General features: G+C 34.0%; 1 pseudogene; it reads left to right on the top strand.

Annotated features, from left to right (window-relative positions):
* Nucleotides 1–232: 232 nt before the first annotated feature.
* LOC109158570 lies at nt 233–14209 on the top strand (annotated as a pseudogene).
* Nucleotides 14210–16853: the final 2644 nt, after the last annotated feature.

The raw sequence follows: 16853 nt of genomic DNA on the forward strand, positions 1-16853 counted from the left end.
CAAAAACTAGCCAAAAACCAACTAATATAGATGCCCTTAGTCCAAACCTTCAAAAAACATTTAAGATTTTATTAAAAAGTTTTAAAGTCTATTGTATTGACTTGTTCCAAGCTAGTTAACGGGACCATCACTTACAGTAAGCAATAATTAATTACATCATCAACTTGTTGTGGTAGAGATGATGTCAGTAAATGGAACAAATTATAGGCATCCCGCAAGTACTCTCACCTTGCTAAATCTATATAAATCGTAACAGCAAACTGGAGAGTATATCCATCCTCTCTAAGATGAAGAAAATTCTTACTACATTTCTGTTTCTTTTCTTTCTTCACATCTCAGCCTTCAATGCTAAACCACAGGTTTATGTGGTGTACCTTGGAGAACACAGTGGAGACAAAAGCGCGCAAGAGATTGAAGGCCAACATCGCACATATATTCATCATGTAAAGCGCTCCAAAGAAGAAGCTTCAGCTTCCCTGGTGCACAGCTACAAGAATGTCATCAATGGCTTCTCGGCTTTACTCACCTCAGAAGAAGCAACCACCCTAGCGGGTAACTTACTTTTATTTACTTAATTAATGCATAATGGGGGTGTTTGGTAAATGACTGTTAGCTGATTCGGTTGGTGGGTTAAACTAGTTGATAGCATTAGCTGATTGTAGAAAAGTGTTTGGTAAATTAGTTGTTAGCTGATAGCTGATTACATACAAAATAACTTTCTAAAAAATGTGATCATAAAAGCTACTTTGAACAGTTTTTTGAATTTTAGCATTTTGAAGCAATAAGTTGTTACAAAAAGTTAATTAATCAAACACTTATATTGATTGTTTAACCAAGTCAAACAGTTAATAGTGGTCAATAAGCCAAAATTGATTGATAGACTAACTATTTTACCAAACAATACAAATATATACTTCTCTGCCTCCGACATGAGCACAAAGGGGTACGTGTTTGGCAAATAGTTGTTAGTGAGTTTGACTAGTTGATAACATTAGCCGATTGTGGAAAGATGTGCGGTATATTAGCTATTAGCTGAAAGCTGATTACATGCAAAATGACCTTTTAGAGTATAATTTATTTTCTCAAAAAGCTTATCGAAAATGCAGCTTTTTGAATTTTAGCATTTTGGAGCAATGAATTTTTACAAAAAGCTGATTAACCAAATATTAATATTGGCTGTTTAACAAAGTCAAATAGCTAATAGTGATCAAACAAGTCAAAAATTGACTGATAAGCTAACTATGTTACTAAACAGGACTAAAGTATTTTCCATGTTTAATTAATAAGTTGTTTGTGTTCATATATAGAAATGGATGGTGTGATCTCAGTGTTCCCCAGCAAGTCATCGGAGCTCCATACAACAAGATCCTGGGATTTCATAAATATGTATGAAGGAAATGGAAATCCAATTTCCGGCGAGGAGTTTCTGCGCAAAGCCGGCGGTGGAAAAAACGTCATTATAGGAATGCTGGACACCGGTAAATCATCATGACCAAATTCCTTTCATTTTCAATTCTCAGGCTTACTCATTTATTGTCCGTCAATTTACGAACGAATTATATATATATATATATATATATATATATATATATATATATATATATATATATATATATATATATATATATATATATATATAGGGACGGAGCCAGAAATTGGATTTAGGGGGGGCGAAGAAGTAGGACGGATTCAGAAATTTTTTCCAGTAAAAGCGAAACATTAAAACAAAAGAGATCATTTAAAATAAATAAATAAATTACCTAAGAATTTTTTTATAACCATTACTTAAGAAATATAGTTGTAAATATTGTTGGATATGTGCGAAAAATAAAACACATCGAAACTTTATAAAAATATTCATAACAAAATATGAAACATAATTAATTAAATAAAATAATTTGAATAGAAAACACATTATAAATATTTAAAAAGTGACTGTGTTGAAGTCATAGGAGAAGGACTCAAAAATATGTAAAACTATGTTAATACAAGAATTTGAACCCAAGACCTTTCCTATTAACAAACACATGCCTTACCAACTAATCTAACTCCTTACTTGTTGACATTTACTAGTTTTTTTATACTAATACTAAAACCTATACTATATATACATATATACATACATACAAAAATTATATATGGGGTGGGGGTGGGAGTGGGGGTGGGGTGAGGGGGGTAGCTGACCCCCCTGCCCCCTTTGGCTCCGTCCCTGTATATATATATATATATTATATATATATATATATATATATATATATATATATATATATATAAAAGATTATTGCCCAATTATTATTGCTACACATTGAGGTGTACAATATGATGAAAAGAGAATATTTTGTCATAATAAGTTTGGTGTGACATGACTTTTGAAAAAGTAAAAAAAGTTATTTCAAATAATTTTTTCTAATAATTAAGTAAATGGAATATTACCTTCTAGTATCAGAAGTGTGATCAAAGCCATTGCATGAGGTTTAATTTATAATTTCTTAGTGCACATTATCTTTCTTGTGTGATTTGTAATTTACTACACTTAAATTAGTAAATTTATTTAGGACATACACTTAAAATTAGTAGATTTATTTAGGGCATACACTTAGACACTGATTGTGATTTTTTTTTTTCATCATCTATAAACAAAAGAAAAAAAAAAAAGACAAAAAAAAAAAAAAAAAAAAAAAAAAAAGGCGAAAGAAACCATACTTCAACACATATGTTGACATCAAGGTAGAAGGTTGGTGGAAGTGACAAATTTTAGTGTATACGGAAACACTCTACGTTAGAAGAAGGGCATTCATGCATGTGCCAAGTAGGACATAGAGAGTTGCTAAAGAATAAAATAATTGGAAAATGATAGGCATTCATGGGCCAAATATGGAGTTGATCAGTCCTTATATCATGGACCGCGGTGCATGTGCATCGCGGTCAAAATGGCGTCATTTCTTTAAGTAAAGAAACGGCGCGCCGTTAGTTTTAACGGAGTGTATATTTTCTATATGTTAATTACCAACTGACACTACAGTATATCTAAACCGACATTGCTTCTCGTATTATTTTTATATTATCAAATGAAACTGCAGTTATATCAAAATGATACTAGAGTTGTGGTGAAATGAAACTGCAGTGTATATAAAATGAAACTGAATAACATTTCACATATTTAAATGTATATTGTACAATGAAGCTGTAATTATATCAAAATGATCATGTACTTGTGTTTTAATAAAACTATAGTTATATAAAATAAAATTAAATAACATTTTCACATATTTGAGTCTATAAATATCAAATGAAATTGTAGTTATATCAAAATGAAACTATAGTTGTGTTGAACCGAAACTGTAGTGTATACAAAATGAAACTAAATACCAGAGTTACTTTCTGCGGAAGGGTGCGGAACGGCGGGAACCAAATGCCGTTTCTTTTCATTAAACAAAACAACGTCATTTTGATGCGCGATACATAATCGATTATGCACCGCGGTGCACGATATAATTTGCCAGAGTTGATAGAGAAAAAAGAAATGAAAAAAAGATACATATATATTCTTAGCGAGTGAAATTTTTCCCACATATATTCTTACTAGCATTTTTACGCGCGATGCGCAAAAATTTATGCCCGACTTAAAAAACTTGATAAATGCAAATAATTAAAAATTATAGTTCAAATTATATTTCACAATTTCTTAAAGTAGTAAATTTTAACCATCGTATTTGAAAATTATAGCCAATTTTTTTTTTATATTTTGTTTAATAATAATGTAAACAATTTTGATATAATTTATACTTTGTTTTTACAATAAATAAATAAAATATGTATAATACTAAGCTAGTAGCCACATATATTGGTGCATATATATATATATATATATATATATATATATATATATATATATATATATATATATATATATATACACACACACACACACACACATGATTTACCATGCATAAAAATTTAATTAAAATATAATCAACAATTAAAGTAATTACATAATAATTTTAATAAAATGATAATTAAAATACGAAAAAGATATGATAGATATAGGTGTATAGTAAAAATGATGGAGTTATGAAGGTTAGAATTAAATAGTAACGGTGTTATAACGGTGTAAGGGTACTTTTGTCTAACAAGAATGTAGTATGGACAATTTTGTCCATTATAATTGAAGTGTACAACATTTAATAAAAAATGTATATCTTTATTAGCATACAAAAAAATGGACAAAAAATCAAGGATATAACTATGATTGAGACTTATTATTTTTTAGATATCAAACATTATTACATCGACCATGTCCATACAGCTGTGTGAACCAAAATAAAAAATACCTTTTTAATATACTAAAACTACATTATTTATGTACGTAAAGTACATTATTTGAGTATTGAAAATATATTGTTTTATATACTATCAAATAATGTACATTCACTACACATAATATATTTTTAGTATATTAAAAATGTACCTTATGTTCATAATCCACACTGCTATATGGACCTTGTCACAGAATAATTTGCCACTTCTTATGAATACTATAAAAATGTTAGGCTCAATTTCCTTTTCTACATCAATTGGAGCATTTTATGTCATTAGGTAGTAAAAAGTTATGAAATAAAAAATAAGAGTATATATATATATATATATATATATATATATATATATATATATATATATATATAGTATTATTCTAAAATGATGAGAACTTAATTTAAAACATATAACCTATTTTAAGTTATAAACAATTTATATCAGGACTATGTGGTCCAATGGTATCCGGGTTGGACTTCCATTTGGAAGATTGTGCGTTTGAGCCTCAGTGGAGGCGTGGAGGCGTTGTTAGCTCTTTGTGTTTCAGTAGGTTGAGAAAGTATATGAACAGATACTACATTGTAATAGAGTTAGTAGCATTCAAAAAAAAGTTATAAACAATTTATCGATTCAGCTTAAAAAATAATAAAATTTCTAAATTAGCAATTAATTTGAAATATTACTCTCTAATCTCTATATAGTGTTTCAAAAAATATGTTCGAGGTCTTACAAATTTTTGTTTTTCATTAATAATTCCATTGTTTTACAAGAATGACGGCATTGCTCTTTCAAGTTAAAATATAATTTTTATTCCTACCCTCCACACATTTAATTTTGTAAGTATTTTTTTTGAAGTTAAAATAAAATCCAAATATTCCAAGATACCCTTTTGCCTCATTATATATATATATATATATATATATATATATATATATATAGGGTTGAGTTCAAATGAGGACAACAATATATAGAGGACTGTGAGGACAAATAATGGGCACACAACAAATTAATACCTGACACACAACTTAATACATAGTGGCACACAAGAATAAACGTAAACATCAGGTTTCGAACCCATACTCTATAAATTAACAAATCTAGCACGCGACATACAAACTGCGTCACATGACTACATTCGGCCATGCACACAACATACCGGCTAATGGCACACACTACATCTGTCCTCACAGTCCTCTATAATATACTTGTCCTCATTTGAATACACATCTATATATATATATATATATATATATATATATATATATATATATATATATATATATATATATATATATATATATATATATATATATAGAAAAACGCTCATATGTGGTCATGTCATTAGGTGTGGTCTTGTGGTCGTATCTGTGTCGTTGAATCAGTTTAATCTAACGGCAGTGGTAATTCTGAGAATTTTCGCGCGTTTTGGTAAGTGGGGGTGTTATGGTAATTACAGTGGTCATTTTATAGCGGACGGGTTCCAGAATACACCAACAGTGTTGACAACATACACCAATAGTGTAATAAAACACACCACAGTGAAACACACCAATGGTGTATTCCCATGTTATAGTAATTACAATGGCCATTTATAGCGGTCGGGTTCCAGAATACACCAACAGTGTTGACAACATGCACCAATAGTGTAATAAAACACACAACAATGTGATTTTCCTTATTCCGGTGTTTTATGACGAGTTTACCCTTGCAGTTCACTGGGTAGGAGAATGTGCGCGAAAATACTGGAAAAATCTTGATTAATATGATTCATTGGATCTATCTAATCTAATGGCCTATAATTGACCATATGACCATACTTAACAACATGACCACATGTGATCACCCCTGTATATATATATATATATATATATATATATATATATATATATAGAAGAGCGCTCATATGCGGCGGGATCTTACGGTGCGGCGGTGCGGTCAAATTCCAGAATACACCAACAGTGTTAACAATATGCACCAACAGTGTAATAAAAACACACCCCAATGAAATGTAATAAAACATCACAAAATACACCACAGACTCAAAAAAACACACCATATAACTCACCACCCCCAATGGTGTATTTCCGAACAGTGTATGGTGTTTTTACTCACACCTAATGGTGTGTGTTTGGTGATGCAGGGCTCTGTTTACTCTATTTTGTGTGGTGTATTTCCTAACGTTGATGGTGCATATTTGGTGAACTATTGGTGTTGCCGCACCGTAAGAAATAACCGCACCGTAAGACACTGCCGCACCTGAACCCGCCTCAATATATATATATATATATATATATATATATATATATATATATATATATATATATATATATATATATATATATATATATATATATATATATATATATATATATATATATATATATAAGGTCAGGTCTTCCCGTGCGGTCAGTGCACTGTTAGGTATGCATAAATGCACCACACAGTGTTCGTAAATACACTATATGTGTGGTGTATTTTTGTTTTGTGTGGTGCATTTTTTGGCATTTTATTCTGGTGTATTTTCGAACACTGTATGGTGCATTTATGCATACCTAATGGTGTATGCCGCACTGACCGCACGGGATGATCTGACCTCACAGAAACTAATATATATATATATATATATATATATATATATATATATATATATATATATATATATATATATATATATATATATATATATATATAGGTTTAAGTTCCCGTGCGGGTGAAGGTTTCCCGTGCGGTTGTGCGGCTGATTAATGTGCGCGAGTTTTGTACTTAATGTGCGTGAGTATTGTGTTTAAGGTGAGTGACGTTTGTGTTTAATGTGCGTGAGTGTGTAATACTTAATGTGCGTGTGGTTTATGTTTAATGTGCGTGAGTGTGTAATACTTAATGTGCGTGAGTTTTGTACTTAAGGTGCGTGAGGTTTGTGTTTAATGTGCGTGAGTGTGTAATACTTAATGTGCGTGAGTTTTGTACTTAAGGTGCGTGAGTCTTGTAACTAATGTACGTGAGTGTATACTTAATGTGAGTTGTTGTTGAAGATGCGACTTGCGAAGCACGTTGCACGTATACGCATCTGGCCAACATTGCTTAATTATATATCTAATCTATTATTCCTGCTATGTACGTAAATATAACTTCATCATTTGATCTGCGTGTAGGCATATGGCCAGAGTCAAAGTTTCAATGATGAAGGGATGGAGCCTGTTCCCAAGTCATGGAAAGGGACATGCCAAGAAGGACTTCAATTCACTACATCGCACTGCAATAGGTGAATATATATATATATATATATATATATATATATATATATATATATATATATATATATATAGAGAGAGAGAGAGAGAGAGAGAGAGAGAGTGAGAGAGAGAGGAGTGATCACATGTGGCCATGTTGTTAGGTGTGGTCAGGTCAATTATAGGCCATTAGATTAGATAGATCCAATGAATCATATTAATCAAGATTTTTTCAGTATTTTCGCGCACATTCTCCTACCCATTGAACTACAAGGATAAACTCGTCATAAAACACCGGAATAGGAAAAATCACATTGTTGTGTGTTTTGTTACACTATTGGTGTATGTTGTCAACACTGTTGGTGTATTCTGGAACCCGGCCGCTATAAATGGCCACTGTAATTACCATAACACGAGAATACACCATTGGTTTGTTTCACTGTGGTGTGTTTTATTACACTATTGGTGTATGTTGTCAATACTGTTGGTGTATTCTGGAACCCGCCCGCTATAAATGGCCATTGTAATTACCATAACACCCCCACTTACCAAAACGCGCGAAAATCCTCAAAATTACCACTGCCGTTAAATTAAACTGATTCAACGACACTGATACGATCACACCTAATGACATGACCACATATGAGCGCTCTTATATATATATATATATATATATATATATATATATATATATATATATATATATATATATATATATATATATATATATATATTTTTATATATATATATATATATATAGAAAAACACTCATATGTGGTCATGTCATTAGGTGTGGTCGTGTGGTCGTATCTGTGTCGTTGAATCAGTTTAATCTAAAGGCAGTGGTAATTCTGAGAATTTTCGCGCGTTTTAGTAAGTGGGGGTATTATGGTAATTACAGTGACCATTTATAGCGGGCGGGTTCCAGGGTACACCAACAGTGTTGACAACATACACCAATAGTGTAATAAAAACACCACAGTGAAACACACCAATGGTGTATTCCCGTGTTATGGTAATTACAGTGGCCATTTATAGCGGTCGGGTTTCAGAATACACCAATAGTGTTGACAACATGCACCAATAGTGTAATAAAACACAGAACAATGTGATTTTCCCTATTCCGGTGTTTTATGACAAGTTTACCCTTACAGTTCGCTGGGTAGTAGAATGTGCGCGAAAATACTGGAAAAAATCTTGATTATTATGATTCATTAGATCTATCTAATCTAATGGTCTATAATTGACCATATGACCACACCTAACAACATGGCCACATGTGATCACTCCTCTCTCTCTCTCTCTCTCTCTCTCTCTCTCTCTCTCTCTCTCTCTCTCTCTCTCTCTCTCTATATATATATATATATATATATATATATATATATATATATATATATATATATATATATATATATATATATATATATATATATATATATATATTCCTAATCATATGAGAACTACTTTCTTGGAATGCATTAGGGTGTGGTGCATTTTACCCTGGTGTATTTATGAATAGCTGTGGTGCATTAGTGCATATTTAATGGTGTATGCCCGCACGTCCCAATGTGTGGTGCATATGTGCATTTCACTCTAATGCATTTTTGAACACGATATAATGCATAACTCATGTTGCATGATGTAGGTATGCACGAGAAGGTCTGTCCCCATTAATTAAATTAGAATCACCCCTTAAGTGAGAATATGAAAACCAACATGCACATAAATTATTCTATGATAAATTGTGTGCATTATGTTACTGAAATATTAGAGTGTGCGCATTCATGTACACCTTGGCTTACTGCGTGTTTAATTAGCATCTGTTGTATTTGTACAGAAAAATAATCGGAGCACGATATCATTTAGGAGGTTACGAGGCAATGTATGGTCCTTTGAACTCCACATTAGACATTCGTTCAGCTAGAGATGTAAACGGTCATGGAACCCACACAGCATCCACCGTCGGTGGTCGGAGAGTTGGCAGCGCATCTGCACTGGGTGGGTTCGCGAGCGGTGTTGCCATCGGCGGCGCACCACTAACACACCTGGCCATATACAAAGTGTGTTGGCAGTTACCTATCCATGGCATCATAAAGAAAAGCACCTGCCAAGACGATGACATATTGGCTGCATTTGATTATGCCATTGCCGATGGGGTTCAGGTGATTAGCATATCCATTGGTTCATTACCCGCAGATACGTACTTCTTGGAGAATGCCATCGCGCTCGGAGCATTACACGCCATGAAGATGAACATTGCAGTAGTGGGAAGTGCGGGCAATGATGGGCAATATTACACTGTGGGAAATATCGCTCCTTGGATCGTCACCGTTGGAGCAAGTAGCATTGATCGAGTGTTTTCCGCTCCTGTTGTTTTGGGAAATAACATCCTAGTTAAGGTCAGAAAAGAATTAATTTCACTTTTGATTATCACTTTTGATTCACAACTTTTTGTTTTTAGTTTTGGTGCCTAATTTAGTCTCTTATTAGTTTTTGTCCTTCCATCCGAATTGGCAGTGAAATATTACTAAATTTTATATTTTTAGGGGTAACTCGTCAATTCAAGGAAAGATTTTCATGTCTAGTCTCTCCATGTCTTCTCCATTATTTTCATATATCAAACAACCACACTGATACTTGTTTTTTTTTTTAATGAAAAACTATTTGTATTGTTTAGATATGAAGATCTTTCTTTGGGTTGAAAATTTTACCCTAAAAATATAAAATTTGATAACATTTCGCACCTGACCAATTTGGATGGAATGACCAAAATTGATTTTTAAAAAAACTAAGTTAGGCACCAAAATTGAAAAACTTTAAAGTTGTGCACCAAAAATAATAGGACTTTAAAAGTCATGGGATAAAAAGTGAAATTAATTTGTTAGAAAAATATAAACTTTTTTTCCTTTTAATTTTCCTCAGCTTATTATTATTATTTTTTTCCTTTTTAACACCGTCTAAGACATAGTAATGTAAAACAACTGCATGCAGGGAGAAAGCATAAGCGTAATTAAGGAAAGAGTGACACTTCCGCTTGTCTATGCAGGAGATGTAGAGCTCCCTGGAACGACCAACTTTTCAGGGTTCCATTCGATTTTTTTCAATTCCTGTTTTATTTATATTAGGTTGATGGCAAATTATACCATGGATCAAGGTCTATCTTGTATTGTGAATTCTGGTCCAAAAATTTTGTGTCTACAGTTAACTTGCAGTTAATCATGTCTGTACTTGTAAACAAATTAAAATTAAAGTACATCACATGTTAATTACAGCCACATAAAATGATAACTATAGACATAAACGGTTAACTGCAGGTACATAATAATATGTTTACTACAGATACATAACATGTTAATCAACATCTTACGTGTTTTCAGTTAACATATTATGTACATACAGTTAACAATTTATGTATCTTTAATTACCATGTTATGTGCATTTAATTTGTTTACATGTACATAACATGTACCTGAAGTTAATAATTTATGTACAAGTAAACAAATTGAATGCACATAATGTGTTAACTGATAAATACTTTTTGGATCAGGGTTTACAATACAATAGAAATTCTGGTTCATGGTATAACAATTGTAGGTTGTTTGATTGGAATCGATCTGGTAGATGTTATTATGTGTTTGAATCAAATATTATATTCTTACGTACAGGTATTGCCAACCCAACACACTTTCACCGGAGAAGGTGAAAGGTAAAGTAGTGTTTTGCCTATTGGGAGGTTTGATCTCGTCCTTAGAAGTGGAAAGAGCAGGGGGTGCAGCAGCCATACTAGGGTATGTTGAAAGTGAGGTACAAGTTACAAGTTTTCTGATTCCAGCAACAACCATATTTTATCCTTCCGGGACAGATGCCATTCTTAAATACATTAAGACTAATAGCAATCCAGTGGCCACGCTCATTCCTGGACAAACAATTTTTGGTGCTAAACCATCACCAGCCATGGCTTCTTTTACCTCATTAGGTCCAAGTTCCGTGGAGCCTAATATTCTCAAGGTATGTAATAACATGTCAATTATTGTTCCCTTACATGTCTGCTATAATAGTTGTTTCAACATCTATGACTTGTAATCAATGTTGCAGAAGGCGCTAGGCGCTAGGCGCTAGTCGGACGTCCGGGGGCGCTTAGCACCTAAAACGCTTAGGCGGCGCCTAGGTGCCTCTTAGGCGGTTGAGTAATTTGAGTATATTGTCTTCACTTTTCCCACTCAGAGCTGTGAGTTGTAAGACTATATATTATATAAAATCCCACAAACTAATCAATTACATATGTTAGATGGTTAGTTGTGTACAACTGTACGTACATGGTTGGAGGAATATAGAAGAAGAGCAACCGATCAGGCAAATTAAAAAATACTACTTGGCCGAGTTGGGCGGAATTAGGCGCCCAACTCGGCGCCTAGTCGGCCAGCCAACTAAAAACCGTCTATGACTGAAATCAAACATTAGCTTAGGGGTGCCTAGGCATAGACGACAGCCTCCTCCAATTTTTACAACACTGCTTGTAATTAGAGCTGAGATTCATCTACCAAATTATACCCACTTCTAAAATCCGTTTTAATTTGCAGCCTGATATTACAGCTCCGGGGCTTAATATATTAGCAGCATGGAGTGAGGCATCCTCGCCTTTAGGAATAACTCAAGATCATCGAAGTGTTAAGTATAACATAATATCAGGAACATCCATGTCATGCCCTCATGTTTCTGCTGTGGTTGCGCTTCTTAAAGCCATACATCCTGATTGGAGCGGTGCTGCAATCAAATCTGCTCTTATGACCACTGGTATATATCCTATTGCGCTTCTTAAAGCCACATGCCGTGGCAATAAAAGTTCATTACTTACATGTTCGACTCTCATCAGGGCAGTCTATTAACCTTTTTGGTTTAAGCTGGTTAACTATATATGGCCAACCTATCTAAGTATATTTGTTGGTCTTTTGCCCGCTAAAGCCACAAGGTCAGGGCTGTCTTTTGAATTTTTGTTGCCTAGTTCTTGTAAATAAATGAGGCACTAATTTAGCCGTTTGATACATAAAAATTGAAGATATGATTGAGAAGGAAAATTGAATTTTATGTCAAAGATTTTGGACGATTTTGCCATAATCATGCTCAATTAAATAGGAGAGAGAAGTGAAAATTGAATTGCAACTTTGGTAATCAAAGACATTTGGAGAAATTAAAAGTTTTAAAATTAATGGAGGAAGAAAGAATCTTGCTCTCTTCAATGGTGGTACGTGATTTGAGAAAAAACGGATAAGTTTTAGGCAAAATAGAAAGCGGTCTGAAAGAATGTGGACTTAATTGGGATTTTTTTTTTTTTAAATTTCTTTAGCAGCTAGGTCAAAAATAGATATTGGCCCTCTAAAATTGAGGCCATGTGCTGTTAGGTATTATGCGGCAAATTATTGTATGGACCATGGTCCACACAATGTTATGTGGACCACAACAAAAAAAGTACATTTTTAATATACTAAATGTACATTATTTTTGTATCGAATGTACATTATACAATATAATGTACACTTAGTACAAAAATAATGTACATCCTCTGAATACAATGTACATTATTTTTGTGTTGAATGTACATTATTTTTGTACTGAATGTACATTATTTTATAGTATACAAAATATGATCCACACAACTTGTATGGACAATAGTCCACACAATAATGATTGGTATTATGCACGGGTCGAAAACCAACCCTGCACGAGGCCAGGTTTGTTGTGTGCGGCAATTTATTATTGACCATGGTCCATACAGTGTTATGTGAACCATAACAAAAAGTACATTTTTAGTATACTAAAATTACATTATTTGTATATTGAATGTACATTATACAAAATAATATACATTTAGTACTCAAATAATGTATTTTTCCTGAATACAATGCACATTTTTAATATACCAAGTGTATATTATTTGTGTACTGAATATACATATTTGATAGAATGGTCCATAAAGCTGTGTGGACCATAATGATTGATCAATGTGCACACCCTCTGCTTTCAATTCCCTCACCCCAAAAAAGTTCATTACTTACCTCATTGTTTTAAGAGATTTTGCTAAACATTAGATATGATGCTTCCTTTTTACCATATATATATATCAGCTACAACTGAAAATGTGAAAGGAGAAGCAATAAAGGATGCAAATGGAGAAGTTGCAGGCCCCTTCCATTACGGGGCAGGCCATATTCAGCCATCAAAAGCAGCCGATCCCGGGCTTGTATATGATTCAACATACACAGACTATCTTCTCTTCGTTTGCGCCATTGCAGGCACTTCACTAGACCCATCAACTTTCAGTTGTCCCATGGAAGCTCCATCTCCAAGTGACCTCAACTATCCATCACTGGCAATAGCTGAGCTCAAAGGGTCGTCAATGGTGGTGAAAAGAACTGTCACAAATGTGGGCTCAACCATTGCTACCTACTCTGTGGAGGTTAAAGCCCCAACTGGATACTCGGTCCGAGTTTCTCCCCCAGTATTGAATTTTACACAAGTTGGAGAAAAGCAGAGTTTCTTTATAACCATTAAGGCTGAAAGTGTTAAGAAGAGTGGGGGGTTTGACTATGGTTGGTATAAATGGAGCGATGGAATTCACATGGTTAAAAGTCCAATTGTTGTGCGGAAATAGTGAGATTTCCAGCAGTGTACCTGCGTGCAATGTAGCCTCGTAAGAGCTGGCCCAAATGGTTGAATAGTTTTCTTTTTGTTTGTTTGTTTTATTTAGCAGCCGAAGTGAAGACACATTTCATTGAACAATGTGTAATGCAAATTGTAAGTGACAGCGATTGAACGTTTTACCTTCAATGCCAACAAAATACTCAGTTCAACCAAATAAAACAGACTCAAGTTTAGCTAATCTTTTAGGTGCAGATTCAGCATGCAGTAGACTCTGACAGATTTTACTTTTGTTTATTGATATATGTCATGTGTGAATGTCACTTGGTTTTTTTTTTTTTTTTTTTTTTTTTTTTTTTTTTCAATTAGAAAGCAGCTATGGAGGCTGTTGTTGATGATGCCAAAACCCTGTTGTTTCCTCGCCAAAGTTGCACCCTTAAGGGAATGGATTTCGATCCAACACAACCCAACCCAACCCAGCCCAGGTAGGTTCTTTCAGATTCTTCCGATCCTCCAATCGTTATATGATGCACCAGGGCGCACAATGCATTACGTGTTCTAAAAAATTACTTATTTCGTATGTACATAATTATATAGTAGAATACACATATACTCCTAACATAACACACATAATTTAACATAATACATAATACACAAAACTCTTAGCGTAATACACATAAACTCTTAACATAATATACATGAACTCTTAACATAATAATACACATAAACTCTTAACATAATATTACCAAATATCAAATATCACAATCTGTATGACAACAATGTTGAAAGAGCCACATTGCAACTTAACATTATGAAGCAAGGCTGGCATTTATGAACAATAGTTAAACACCTATATGAAGACTCCAAATTGAATAAGCCACACGGCCACACCTATAATCAATGTAGTTACACAAGCTGACTCTGCAGAATAGAACCAGATGAATATAAGAACAAAACTTTGAAGTTGAAGATGAGGTAATATTACCATTAGAAGAAATAGCAATTATTGAGGAAAACAAGTGTTAGGATCAAGCGCTTACAACTACGACAAAAGCTATAGCTAGTAGCGAATGCGCAACTTTATTTCCTTATAAACCGCCACACATTTTCAAGAGCCAGGGTGCTGGACTTGGCCCCTTTACCTGTGCCTCCACCCCACAATCCCCTAGCCACATGGTGTTGGAATTGGCCCTTACTCGTTGCATTCCGACTTCACAAGTTCACTCTCATGAGTTGCATATAAAGAATCTGGAATTCCCTCATTAATTTGGTAGTTGAGCAAAAGTCCCACTGTTAGGACTACAGCCACCAACTATCATTTTTTCATAGATGTTGAAGCTCTTCATACATTTTGTCTGCCTCCTCCATCCTTCCAATTATTCCAAGATTGAAAATCAAAGAATTATATGTATAAAGGTTAGGAGTAATGAACTCCTTTGCTTCGCATCTCATCGAGAAGACATAAGGCTTCCTTGAATTTTCCTGACCTCCCAAGGCCGTTGATCATAAGATTGTATGAAACTAAATCAGGATCAATGCCAGTGATATATGCGACTCAATCATGTTTCTGACTATTAGATTTCATCTTAATGAAAACTTCTTTCGCAGTATCAAGTTTTCCAGCAATACAAAGAGCATCAATTAGAACTGTACAAGTAACAACATCAGGTGTGGAACCCTCATTATCCATTCGCTTCAATATAGCATAAGCATCATCAACTTTTCCAGCTCTCCAGAGGGCTTTAATGCAGATGGTAAAGGTGTAAATATTAGGCTTCAACCCCAAACTATCCATCTCTTTTAACAAACTCAGGACCATGGCAGTATCCCTTCTTTTACCACATGCAACCATTAATGCGGAGTAAGACTTAAGGCTCAGCTTAATGCCATCTGAAACTGCTCTTCTATAAACTTCTAAAGCCTTCACTCATGAATAGCCTAATACCAGGGGATTCTGGGAATCCCTTGTCATTCCCAAGAACATAATAGATGTTTTTACCAAACAAAGGAATAGGCCTATTATCGAGGATGTCATTCCATTCCAGGCATATTCCGCGAACCAAACGAGCCATAAGTGTATCAACCAATTGTAGGAATATGCATTCAACACAAAACCTGTTTTTCTCATCCTCTCAACATCAAATGAAGCCAGTCTAATCCCTCCTCTTATATGAAGACATTTGAATATGGTCAAATACGTGTCCAAATTCCTATAAATGATCTGTTTTTGCATCACATCAAACACCATAGCCATATCACTGACCCTCCCATGAACCCTCAAAAGCTCAAGCATGTAATTACACGTTTCTGTAGTGTGAACCACCTTAGGTAGCTAAGCAACAGACTTAAACAGAGATAAGGCTTGATTCGGGTCTCAAAACGACTTCAAGATCCCAAACACTTCCTCTGAAGAAATCCCACTGTTGAGATTCCCATTCGAAGAGTTCATCACATTATGCCAAACACCCACATTATTTCTTCTAGTTTTCTTCCAATTTACCACAGACCCGAGCCTTAAAATCTTCAAAGATTCAAACTTTCTGCCTCTATGTGGCCCATTACTAATTGAAACCCGCAGTGATAGCGAGCTCTTACCTGGCGCAGTGTCAGTTACGGATATGCAATTGAAATGAGCGCAACAGAATCTTGAGGAATTAAGTACATCTATAGCCATAT

Source organism: Ipomoea nil, unplaced genomic scaffold (assembly GCF_001879475.1).
Source record: "Ipomoea nil cultivar Tokyo-kokei standard unplaced genomic scaffold, Asagao_1.1 scaffold2823, whole genome shotgun sequence".
Lineage (NCBI taxonomy): Eukaryota > Viridiplantae > Streptophyta > Magnoliopsida > Solanales > Convolvulaceae > Ipomoea > Ipomoea nil.